This window comes from Aulonocara stuartgranti, assembly GCF_965226115.1.
Source record: "Aulonocara stuartgranti genome assembly, chromosome: 8".
In the NCBI taxonomy this organism is placed as follows: Eukaryota; Metazoa; Chordata; class Actinopteri; order Cichliformes; family Cichlidae; genus Aulonocara; species Aulonocara stuartgranti.
Window position 1 is genome coordinate 20,954,299 of NC_138959.1, and position 12,952 is coordinate 20,967,250.

Here is a 12,952-nt window from a genome sequence, read left to right on the forward strand (position 1 = left end):
GTGCTGTGAATAACTCAGAGCCAATAATGTATATTAGATTGTCAGTGGCTTAGAGTTTGTGACCATAACAGTACAGAAGCAAACTATTTGAGTATAATTCATATGCAAAAAAACACTCAAAGTTCTAACAGTATTATTGATTGCATACGTTTCTTCCAGTTTTTGAACCCAATTAGAAAAAGGAGACTTTGTAAAAATCTCATATTGTTAGAGTCCTAATGCCAATATGATTCTTCAAAGCTCCTGCTTTGAAATGCTGAAGTTTAAAAATTGACCTGGTGAAAGATAATAATTCATAAATCTTTAATATCACTGTAGTCATCTGAATCAACTTTCTCGAATGTGCTGCGAATAAATGCTGCTGCAACCCACTGTGGGAAAGCTGTGTTATTAAAATGAAAACATCTGTGACACGTGGAACACATTCACAGAGGACACAAAGGGAGGACATGCAGAGGCTGTATTAAAGTCAAAAGTCCAAATCTTTAGTCAAAAACAGGCAGCGGTTACAAGACAAGGAGCCCATCAAACAGTCTGCAGGCTCAAGCACACAATGAATTCAAACAGAAGTAAAAAAAAAAAACCAAAAAAAAAACCTGGACACTGAAAAATGTAACAAGGTGATGTGGGAGGGGACAAAGGGAAGCAGCACTGAATTATCGTCAATGAAAGAGCAGAGATTGCAAAATTATTCAGGAAAGGACTTCAGGCTTACTGAGACTAAGGCCTCTGCTACAAATCTGTCTCATACAAAAACATGTTGTACAGGTACAGTATGGTAAGTGCTCATAGTAATTCATAAGCCGGCTCTACCTGAACCCCTTCAATATTTCTAATGTTGTGTTTTTTTAATTGCAGTCAGAGTGTGGCTGCTAAAGATGAAAACACATACAGAATGTAAACTGAGCTTGGAGACCTTTGTTAGTAACAAATGAGGCCAAAAAAACAAAACCCAAACCACACAAACACGATATTCATTAATAATTAGAAAGCATCTAAACATTCTGGTGGTGGATTTTTACAGTCTTCCGCTCGCTGTCATCTTCATAATCACCGTGATCAATACGTGACTAGGCGAGGTCAAAGAAACAGGCTCTGTTCTTGTAGAATTGGGCTGAAAGATCTATCGCTTTATCACCTATTCAGGTTGTTGCATGTGTGTTTTCAAACTGCTCCTCAGATGGGCAGGATATCACTACTGGACTGTCCAACCTGCCAGCTTCAAGAAAGGACAGAGACAAGAACAGAGCAGCATTCAGGGACCACCACACATGAGCCTGTTCTTGCAACAGGGGCGGAGCGTGGGGGTGGCTTACTGGGCTTAAGCCCGGGTTGTTTTGTCAGAAGCCCGGGGTCTTTTGGAGTGTAATATTTTCATAGTTAGATGTCTGGCTGACAACTGTATAAAACAAAAAGTACACACAATATTCGAAGCACATAGTGCACACCATAGGAATTTACGACTGTGCGTGAATCCCCCCTGATATTAGTATGATCCGAGCTCAGGCACTAAGCGACTGAGTGAGAGGGCGGGGCAGCTGCTGCCTGTGAGTGCGCTGTTGGAGAAACGGAGCCAGCCATACTAAGGAGAGCTTAAGTTTGACCAGGTACCAAAGCAAATCATTCGTACCGTACAAATAATGTAAATATGACGGTGCATCACGAAAGATTGATATCAAACTGATCGCTTGACCAATATTACGTTACTTGCTCTTCAAGTGAATCAACAAATGGCGAAATGAAAAGCTGAACAACAACAATGCTGTTTCTTTAGAGAGTCTTAGCTTACATGTGTGTTTATTTCATATTTTCAGTTGTTACCCTCCACGGCTAAATAAATCGGTTTCACTAATGCACTGATATACAAGAATGGACATAAGGGGCTTCTTTCAAAGAAAAAACTCTGGTAGTATTTTAAATATTATGCTTTGTATGTTGTTCAGTATGTTTCTATGCAAAACAAGAGGAACTTCAATAGACAGCAGTATATTCACAGTTGAAACCAGATATTTACATACACTTTATGGAAAACACAAGAACATTTTATTTTACTGTACAACATCAATTTAGAGCAAACTTGTTTTGTTTTGGATAAATAAATATTGAAATATCTTTTGAATTAGTTAAATGTCAGAATAAAGAGAGACAGAGCTTCTGTTTTTATCACTTTCATCAAATTTAGGAGCACATATACACTAAGTTTATTGTTAATTAATAAGAAAACTCCAGACGATTCCATTCTGAGCTGAAGAAGCTTCTGATTGGTTAGTAGAGTCCATATGAGTAAATTGGTGGCGCACCTATGGATGCATATAAGGCAAAACACAGAGCCTGTTTCTTTGAAATGGGAAAATCAAGAGATGTCAAACAAAACACCAGAAAAAGAATCGTGGAGCTCCATAAGTGTGGCTCAATTATGAATACAATTTGGTGCCATTTACAATTAAGAAATACAGACAATTTCTCTCTTTACTCTTAAAGTTAACAAATATGTTATTGATAAATAATATATTTATCAATCTAAAAAAAAACATTTAGATTTGATGTTACAATTAAAAAAGTGTTTGTGTTTTGATCTGAAGAGTGTGTAAATATCTGGTTTCAACTGTATATTTGATGATTGTCAGCACAAAGAGGGAGAGAGAGGAGAATGAGGACAGAACAGAGATGAACAAGAGCAGGTGAGACACACATGTTAGTCAAATGGTCGTTTACCAAAAGTATCACCGTATCATAGGTCCTCATGTATCTCGTACCTAGTGTTTCTTTTTAGGTTTGCTATTTTTCAAATTCTACATTTATTACATTATGCAGGCTTGTTTGCACAACAAGGATAAATAATTATATAAACTTTTCTCAATCTAAATAGTGTACTTTGGTAGAATTAAAAAATAAGTGTAGTGCAGGTCTATGATGATTTTTAGTGCTACTATCATCTAGTTCTGATTGTGGTTCTGTCTTGGTTAAGTCCTCAGTAGTCCTGATTTTGAACTGTTGTAGTCCTGTTTTAATTCCGGATCAGTTCTGGGTCTGGTTGAATTGGGGTTTAGTCCTCGTGTCTTGATACAGCCCCGACTTTGTTCTGCCTTGCTGCTTAATTAAAAAACTAGTTTAAGGTGTCCTGCATATGTGATATATATTTTTCCCTATATGAAGTCATTCTTTTTTGAACAAAACTCAAAACAGAGCCTATCAATCTTTCAGTCATTTCTAACCCCCCCCCCCCCCCCCCCCCCCCAAAAAAAAAAAAAAAAAATCCCACATGCATACTACCCTTTAGGGCTAAGCCCCGGGTGTTTCAAATGTCTGGCTCTGCCTCTGCTGGCGACACTCTCGATGGAAGACATTTGATAGGTTTGTAGCATAACCCTATTCGCTGGAACGTTGAAGACAATATAATTACACCGCAAAGCAAGACTCAAGGCACCAAAGTTCTCTGGTTACTCATGCATGAGGGAGACCTGGCTGGAGCCAAGCGTCGTTCCACCACTTGACCTCTGTCAGACTCTCAGCCAGGTTTCCCCACAGCACTCCTTTTATTGTGGTTACATGAATATGCATAGGGTCATTAACATATGACGTCTACATACACACAAAGAGTACCTTGCCTGTGTGTGTGTGTGTGTGTGTGTGTGTGTGTGTGTGTGTGTGTGTGTGTGTGTGTGTGGATGTGTGTGTGTGTGTGTGTGTGTGTGGGGTACTGCTGATCAAAGGGTCATAAAAGCACACAAGCAAACATCCTTGGTCAGGAAGAGGGTAGACTAGACCCCCCCCCCCCCCCCGGTAAGGAAGTCCAGCAGTTCATCTAAACAAAAGGCTCTTATACTTAAACAGATATACGTGTGTTTGCTATACCATAAATCAGCAAAGGAAGATACGATCTCTCCTCTGTAGGGGAGTGAACTCACCCCCTCTTCATGCTACACAGAGTTGTTACAGACCTCTTAACATTCTTTCAATCTACAAATAATTATACACTTCTAAGCATATATGAGTAAATGTTTCTAAGCATAAATGACAATCAACAATACAAAACCTATCAACATTGAATGAGATCTACCAATTCGGAACCACGGTAACAGAGTTCTGGCTGATTGGAGCTGGCCTGGACCTGGCTTATCAAAGAACAAGAAGCGGCTACAGCTATTCAAAATCTCACAAGGCTGGCCGACATGATAGACGATGGGCAGGGCTGTGAGCACTCAGACTGTGTTTTTTTTTTTTTTTAACGCAATATGGACAAGATCTTGGAGAAGCTCATGGCTCTGCTATATGGATAACATCTTGAAGAAGAACAACGGGAATTGAGAGACCTGATGACCAGTGACGGACATTAGACCAGCTGTAAAATTGGAAGCAGTTTGTTTGCACTAACCAAAACAACTACCATCCTGATCTCATGCGGCCCCCCTGGTGCCAGCTGGATGCTTAAGGCAAAAGCTGACAGGAATAACAAAAAATTCTCCCTTAGATAACAAAACTGTGTTGTGACTCTCTTCCCCCTCCAAGGCCACCCGCATTGACTGAAGATTGTTGACTTTTTCCTAACCGAGTGAAGGGACACTTTCTTTTGGCTGAACACGGAACACACGCACACACATGTACACTGACACAGACCTACACTCACCCCCCCTCCAAACGCCTTCGAAGCTTATGTCTTCTGTGTTGTGAGATGTGATGATTCCTGTGCTGAGGTGTTTTTTCTGTTCTCAAACTGATCTCCCTGTTGGAGCTCAGTCTGGGGGGAGCTCTTTTTTTCTCCTCGTCTTTCCTCATGTTGTGCATTTTCCATTGTTATACCTCTCTGACCTATCTTCCCTGTGATGTTTGTGTAATGTATGTGTGGTCAGAAGGGTAAGATGGCGCTGGCAAAGGTCGGCAGCTTTAACCCAATTTCCTTCGGGGGTCAACCTTCAGGATCAATAAAGTTTTATTGAATTGAATTGTTTGTAACATTTGTAACATAATATTATTAATATAATATCTGCAAACTGTAGATGTGTACTGTCTACGGGGAACAGTGTCAAAAATATGTGGAACCAAAGATCCAGAAACCACATTGGTCTTTGCTGTTGACGGACAGGATGTGTTCATTTGAAGCAGTTTGATTGGTTACAAATGTTAGACTCATATTTATACTTGTTTAAATCCGTTGTTTTATGCAAAAATCTGTATCTTATGTTGTTACTTACAATACTAGTTCTGTGATCTTATGTTGAATGTGTTAATTGTAAAGCTGTTTTATTTATTTTTTTGCTACATTCTGTAAAAAGCCCATAAACTCATCACTCCGTGTGCTTTTGTTTCTCAAATAAAGGTGGCATTATAAACATGAGTTTTGTTTATTTATAACTGTGAAGGCTTCTGTGAATGTACTGAGTCCTGTCACTGCAAATAAAACTAAAACATAAAAAGTTAATTGACGTGTGAGAACTTGAAGTGCTTTTTTATGTTGAGATTTCATGTTTTTATTATTATTATTTAGTATCAAAATGAGAATTTCATAACAAATACATTAAGCCACATAATCTGTGGAAATAAACTGTAATTTAATGACCAATAAATTAAATGTCTTTGTAGTGATGGTGGCATTTGGACTCTGATGTATTATGGTGTACAGACAAACTGACTAAAATTCTTAAAAATTATTTATGTTCATGAATTAATGTAACAAAATCAAAGCAGATTTTCAACAATATAGAAATATGTTAAGGCAAAAGCTACTTGCAGCAGCTCTTATTACAAGGCGTTGCCACAGCTTTTTAGGTCTGTCTGTTTGATTTGGTAGATTTGACACTGGATGCCTTTCCTGATGCACGCCAAACTGATTTATGAGCTCCTGGAGTCAAACAAGAGACCTTTTACTTTTGAGGCAAGTGTGTAAAACAGTAAACTGACGAATGCTGAAACTGTAATTAGCCTGATTACATTTGCTGTTGTTTGTATGTTCAGAGTTTTAATGTTCAAGTCTATGGCAGATCTGAGCCATCAACAGCAAAGAAGCAATTTTCAATTTGATTTAGAAAGTTGAGGATGTTCTATTCTATTCCTGCTCTGACTTCCTGTTCCCTTCACCCACTTTGTGTAGCTGGACACTGCTTCCTTGAATAGTCCTGAGTGGTCGCGATCAGCTCTAATTTTCATGAAACTAGACAGAAGTGGAATTTATGTTTAGTGTCCCAGATTGTCTTATTATCATCAACAATATTTTAGTTATTTAGCAGCAGTTACTGGAGTACATATCTGTAAATATATAAATGTTTCTGCGGCTCTTTGAAATGGAATGCAGCCATCAGACAGCTGGAAAGACTATTGGAACGCACCGAGTTCAAACAAGTTCCACAAACTGCATCAACTGTTTTAACAAGGCCACATAAATGATATCAAATTGAAATCATAACATTAACTTTGACATTTTCTCACATGCCATTTAATCCCTCTCGTGTTCAATATAGACTTTGCATTGGCAGTTTTGGAGAAGACTTCTCCTTTCTTTTTCACAAAGTACATTTTCAGCACTAATTTTCACTTGTTCCATATCAAGTCTACAGTCAGAACTATATAATGATTTACAGCACGGTGCCTGTAAAAACAAAAGAAGTCTCAACATGTACCTTCTTGCCGCTAAACAATAGTGTTTTATGTCTTTATCGTGCAAACATAAATGTCTATACATTTTTGCTGTGGTGTGTCAGTACTAGCATTGCATCACCAATTCATTTCAATTCATGACTTCACTGAAACGTCCACACTTTCCAGAGCATTCAGTAGGCATGCCTGGACCCTCTAGTGAGCCAGCTGTGTCCCCTGGGTCACAGGTTTGACATGTCTGGCTGAAATATGTAAGTTAAAGGAAGGTTTGTAGCTCTATGAATGGCTGTGTGAATACATATTCTACACAATACATATATATATATGAATGTATATGATTGAAAAATCCATGAAAACATCAAAATGACAGTTATGTTTCAACTTTATTTGATTGTGTTCATTGGTAATCTACAAACAAATCAATTCAAACTAAATAACAAAGTTATACGTCCAAAAGTTCATTTGAGGGTCGTTGTGACAGAATCAATTGGACTACTTATTGCACTGTAGTAGGATTTTTTTTTAACATAAGCACAAGTACTACTACTGCACTCAAAATATCAATGCTGTGATGAAATGGTACATTCGATGAAAATGTACTTAAAATGTACATAAAAGAACTTGAAACGGAACAATATCACCTTTGACAGGCAAACATGAATGTAATATAAATATAAAATATTGCTGAAGCTGGAACATCACCAAAATGAAAAAAAAAATCATATTTCAATACGTCTTCATTCTGTGAGCAAAAACTATTGTAAAGTAACTGAACGTGTCAAAGAAGTAAAAAGTACAATATTTCCCTGTGATGTTGAACAAGAAAGTGTAATGTCTCCATACCTGTCTACTGTTCTGTATTACCATACAGCCTGTTTGCAAACAGTGTAACAGATGTGTTTTTTAGCTCCAGGACTAACATGTGCCAGCTGTCTTTGTACCTACACTGATGTGATGGAGCCTTGGGAATGCACTGTCAATGAATGCTCTGTGACAGACATGGAAACATGCCCACCTATTTGTGTCCCAAGCAGGACACCTACTAGGTATGAAGTGGATACAAGTTTGAAGACAAACTGAGATATTACACATATTTATTACTGGCTTTCATCAGAAAATGACTGTAAAACTCATCATGTGAAGCATGATCAAAGTTCATCTTTTCTGCTCCTGATAACACTTGCAGATAATGCTCTTCTTGATTTGTTTGACACTCTCTGGTTTTCTGAAGATGACGCTCTGTAGACCTCTCAAACCCTCCTCACTTAGGCCACATGACCAACCTTAACAGTTGAACATCAAATCATTTAGTCTGCTTTACTGGCTTTAGAAACAGTCAGTGTTGTGTATGCACAACTTAAATACATACTTTGAAATATCTCGCTGGAAAACAGGCAGCACGGCTCTTTCAGGGTATCATCATAAGTTGAAAGAGATTTAAAAACATGAGGACTTACATGTAAGCTTTAAATGAGCAGTCCTTCCCTTTAAATCTAAGCTCTCTTCTTCCTCTCCTGTCCTCTTTCTTATCTTTCTCCATCTGTCAGTGAAGTTAGCTCTTTCTTCTCTCTCCCTCTGAAATAATATGCAGATTTGGTGACTCGCAGTAAAATCTTTTTGAAAATTTTACTGGGAGTCAGAGGCTGATTGCAGGATTTCATGTGTGTGGGAATCTTGGCAGCAGCACTTTACTAGAATCCAGGGTGTGATTTAATTAGAGTAATAAAGGACATGACAAATTCACTGATGACAGTTGAGATACTGAAGAGGTGAAATATGCAGATTTGGTGATAGATCTGATATGGTGCTCAAAGATTCAAAGATTTGTGGTCATGTACCAAAGCACATGATAGAAGAAGCTACAGAATTATATGATTCATATCATGTTCAGATTTTAGGTACTTGCTTTACATTTTTAGCCACTTCATACTGAAAAGTTATTTCCATTCAACAAAGAAAAAAGTGGCAAATTGTTTGTATACCATACCAGCAATGCAGTTTGACTGGAAGCTCTTCTGAAAGCTAAAGAACACCTGCACCACTTCCTGAAACACATCCTGTTTCCCCACCCACCTCCCTTTTTAGCCACTCAAGAATCTTTACTTTCTGTAGCAGCCCTTGGCATCAAGAACGACAGAAGAGTCTCTAACGGGTGCAGCCATTTATTTCCTCACCACACACGGCTCATTCTCTGGACGTTGAGCACCGTGAAAACTATAAAATAAGAAAAAATTGATACCCGTACAGTACCCTTTGAACTATAACAATGAGCTTAAGTTAATTCAGGCAAGTTCAAACAAGTAATTCTGAGATATACAGTCACAGATTAAATAAAACAAAAGGGGTTACTTCAAACAGCATCAAGGGATTACACAGTTCAGTTAAATAAAATATAACAACAGATCATCTCTCATCACATACCTCAGTCCGCTTGCCAAGGGTGCAAAACTCCGGTAAACACTTAAACACTTCGGCCCGTTTCTCATGGGGTGCTGCTAGCTTGCATGACACACATGTCTAGCTAAAAAATAGCACATGGATGTAAGTAACGTAAATAAAGAATAAAAGGGTTTTCAGATAGCTCACAATACAAACGCAGCAACATACCTTACATTAGAAACACACTTATCATACTTATCAAAGTATTATCGTAACTTACATGGACTTTGTACAACTTATTCCTGCCGCGACAGACTGCTCTATACGCGTTACGGGGCATGCCTCTGATCACATCTGTCCTTAGTGCGACTGCGCATACAGTTCCGACAACCCCCGCAAGGATGACTTATGGTACAGATCAGCGGTTCATTACACTCCCACCAATCATGCAATGATTTACAAACTAGCTAATCATACATGATTTGAACAACAACAAAATGAGACCACTTCAACCAATATACAGGTGTACAAACATCATAGAGCAGGTGCCACCTGGACTGTTACATTGTTTATGTCAGTATGTCAGTTCCTCTCAGATAATAACATGGTTGTTATTATTCTCTTTCAACAAGAACCACCAGTTTTTGAATAGGCCGCTCGATGATGGGGGGCTTGAAAGCACGGTCCTGTTTCTTGGTCTGACTTTGGACTCCTACTTGAACTTTGACCCGACGGACTAAACCATCATCGCCTTCGATAGTTTCAACGATACGCCCCAGTTGCCACTGACACCTTGGTAACATATCTTCCTTGATGATAACAATGTCATTCACTTTTAGATTACGGCGGGTTTTGTGCCACTTCTGTCTTGTGGAGACATTCATGAGGTATTCTCTTTTCCACCTACCCCAGAACTGCTCAGTTAAGTATTGTACTCTACGCCACCTCTTCGCTGCATACAAGTCTTCTCTCACAAATTTCCCAGGTGGTGGTAGAGCAACTTTGGACTTCATCAGTATAAGATGGTTCGGAGTAAGAGGTTCAGGTGCCTTTGGGTCACAGATACTGCCCACAGTCAAGGGGCGGCTATTTACAATAGCCATGGCCTCATAAAACAAAGTTCTAAGAGAGGCATCGTCTAGTCTTCCTGCACACTGAGCAGTAGTGGCATTTAGCACATTACGAATGGTCCTAATTTGGCGTTCCCAGATGCCACCAGCATGACTTGCAGAAGGAGCATTGAAAACAAACTCACACTGTTTGTCTGCCAGGAAAGCCTCCAGTGCCTGCATGTCACATTGTTTGAGAGCCTCTCTGAACTCATTTCTGGCTCCTACAAAGTTTGTGCCTTGGTCACAGCGGAGTTGGCAAACAGCTCCTCTGAGGCTGATGAAGCATCTAAGGGCATTGATGAATGCATCTGTTGATAGGTCTTCTAGCATCTCGATATGAACAGCACGTGAAGACAGGCATGTAAAGATAAGCCCATACCTTTTGTACTCCTTACGGCCCCGCTTGATGGAAAATGGACCAAAGCAATCCATACCAGAGTACGAGAAAGGAGCGGAGGCTTCAGTCCTTTCTTTCGGGAGCTCTGCCATGCGTTGCTCCTCGGTGGGGCGCCGAAGTTTTCGACATTGCACACATTTATGTATTAACTTGGCAACTGCTTTGCTTCCCCCAAGCACCCAAAACCCATTTGCTCTGAGTTCTGCTAGGGTTTGACTGCGACCCTGATGACAGATGGTGGCATGGTAATGAGACAGTATTAGTCTTGTAATGTGACTTTCCTTTGGAAGGATAACCGGGTGTTTTAGTTCTCGACTGAGCGTTGCCTTTGTCAGTCTTCCACCTACACGAAGAAGTCCTTCATCTAAGATGGGATCAAGACAACTTAGGGGGCTAGAGCATGGAAGAGAGTTGCCCTTCTGAAGTGTCTTTATGTCTTGCAAAAAGGCTTGTCGCTGAACCAGACTGATTACTAGTTCACAAGCTTTTCTCCTTTCCTCTACCGTCACAATGCTACTGACACGATCTGACTTCATGCCTAGTCTCTTAATTCTTGCAACTACTCTGATGAGCGTTGTCCAGCTGGAAAAGCGGCTTAGACGGTTCAGAATGTCATTTTGCTCATTGGCATGGGTGGCAAAGGTTTTCACCGATTTAACTTCAGGGTCACAGACTAGCAAATCTGGTGAAAAATGTAGTGTTGGGTGTATCTCAGGTTTCCATAGAAATTTAGGACCCGATAACCAGTTCGTTGACAGAATGTCCCCTGCACATAGACCTCTCGAAGCGTGGTCAGCTGGGTTTTCTGCCGTATCCACATAGTGCCACTGAGCAGGGTTTGTGGTTTCTCGGATTAGCTGAACACGATTTGCGACAAACACATGGAATCGCCGTGCCTCATTGCTGATGTAGGCCAATACAACTTGGGAATCAGTCCAAAAGAATTCCTCGTCAATCTGCATGCCGAGCTCTGTTTTTAACATGACGCTTAGCCTTGCGGAGATTACTGCAGCCGAAAGCTCCAGCCTTGGGATGCTCATGAGCTTTGTTGGTGCGACTCTTGCTTTGGCTAACACAAGGCTACAGTGTACTTCATCCTTTCCATTCTTGTATCTGAGGTAGGAACATGCACCATAACCTATGTTACTGGCATCTGAAAAGTGATGCAGTTCCACCCTCACTATGTTGCCAAAGTCTGGAGGATGGTAGCATCTGGGTATCGCTATTTCCTTTAGCCTGTGTAGATCCCTTTTCCATTGCTCCCACCGTGCATGTAGGCTATCGGGAAGCTGATCATCCCAACCTACGCCCATGCGACACAGCTCCTGGAGAATACATTTACCACTCAGGATAAAGGGAGCTACAAGACCCAGAGGGTCGTAGAGGGAGGAGACAGCGGACAGGATACCACGACGAGTTGAGGGTTGGTCCCTTTTGTCAATGTTGAAGCTGAAGGTGTCACTTTCTATTGACCACTGAATGCCAAGTACGTGACCCTCCGCTGTTGAATCCAGGCTAAGGTTGAGAGGTCCGGTGGTTACTGCCCTTTCTGAAGGCGCAACACCACATAGCGCCTCCACCTTGTTCGAGTTAAATTTGTGCAAGTGTAAACCTCCAGTCTTACACAGGTGCTGTGCATTGATAATCAGGTCTGTAGCTTCTGTGACTGATGGGACGCTAGTCAGTCCATCATCAACGTAAAAGTTATTTTCAATGAAAGCAGCAGCCGAAGGATAATCGGCTTCGCATTGCTGTGCAAGATATTTAAGGCCGAAATTGGCACACCCTGGAGAGGAACCAGCACCGAAAAGGTGCACCGCCATTCTATACTCTTGGGGTTCTGTTTCCAGCTGACCGCCCTTCCACCATAGGAACCTCAGGTAGTTCCGCATGTTGGGTGGAACATAGAACTGATGGAACATTTTTTCAATGTCGCAGGTGATGGCTACTGCTTCCCTCCTAAAGCGGCAGAGAACTCCTACTAGAGAGTTTATCAGATCAGGGCCAGTCAATAAGGTGTCATTCAGAGAGATGCCCAGAAACTTGGCTGAACAGTCGAAGACCACCCTAAGTTTATCTGGTTTCCTAGGATGGTACACCCCATGATGTGGGATGTACCAAATTGTCTCTCCCTCATGTGCTGGGGGGGCTGGTTCTGCAACACCTTTGCTGATGGTTTCCTCCATGAATGCTGTGTAATGGTCATGGTACTGCCTGTTGGACCTTAACTTCCTCTTGAGGTGTTGCAAACGAGCTTCAGCCAGTCGCTTGTTGTTTGGCAGCATAGGTGGAGAGCTGCCCTTGAAAGGAAGTGGCATCTCATAGTGTCCATCCTTCCTTTTTGTGATTGTGCTGCTGAGGAGTTTTACAAAATGAACATCATCTTGAGAAACATATTTATCTTGATAGTTTCTTTCGCTGAAATCCATTTCTAGGACCTTCAACACATCATTGACCGGAGGCAATGGCATTT

At 40.6% G+C, this 12,952-nt stretch overlaps 1 long non-coding RNA gene across 1 annotated transcript; it reads right to left on the minus strand.

Moving 5' to 3' along the window:
• Window positions 1-8,701: 8,701 nt before the first annotated feature.
• On the minus strand, window positions 8,702-9,414 carry LOC309712906. Its single transcript, XR_014278450.1, has 3 exons — window positions 9,251-9,414; window positions 9,013-9,112; window positions 8,702-8,805 (listed from the first exon to the last, which is right to left on the minus strand). It is a non-coding gene; the product is annotated as an uncharacterized lncRNA (long non-coding RNA).
• Between the last annotated feature and the right edge of the window lie 3,538 nt (window positions 9,415-12,952).